This window comes from Phaethon lepturus, unplaced genomic scaffold (assembly GCF_000687285.1).
Source record: "Phaethon lepturus isolate BGI_N335 unplaced genomic scaffold, ASM68728v1 scaffold35231, whole genome shotgun sequence".
Lineage (NCBI taxonomy): Eukaryota > Metazoa > Chordata > Aves > Phaethontiformes > Phaethontidae > Phaethon > Phaethon lepturus.
Window position 1 is genome coordinate 3,212 of NW_010517572.1, and position 278 is coordinate 3,489.

Sequence of the window (278 nt, forward strand, 5' to 3'; positions counted from 1 at the left end):
CCAGTTCGCCCCACACCCGGCACGGGCACTGGCCCTGAGGCGGCGCAGGCGGAAGCAGATCTGCCGGCGAGGAGAGGCCGGCGCCAGCTCTCGCTCCCAGAAGGAGTTGTCATCACGTACGGAGGGATCAGTTAAGTTTCTATACATCTACAGGGAGACCCACTTGTGAAGCCCTTTTAGGGTGCTCATTTTCCTTTCTTCTTGCTAGGACTTGTCCTGATGACCCACCCCCCCCCGGCTCCCGGCAAACCCGGCAGCTCCGCCCCCCTTCTGCCCTT

The 278-nt window shown here is 62.2% G+C and overlaps 1 protein-coding gene across 1 annotated transcript in view; it reads right to left on the reverse strand.

The window, feature by feature from the left end:
* EVX1 (even-skipped homeobox 1) overlaps positions 1 to 278 on the reverse strand; it is a gene marked incomplete at its 5' end in the record, with an annotated part of 1,338 nt that overhangs the window by 614 nt on the left and 446 nt on the right. The gene's annotated exons all lie outside the window — the stretch shown is intronic.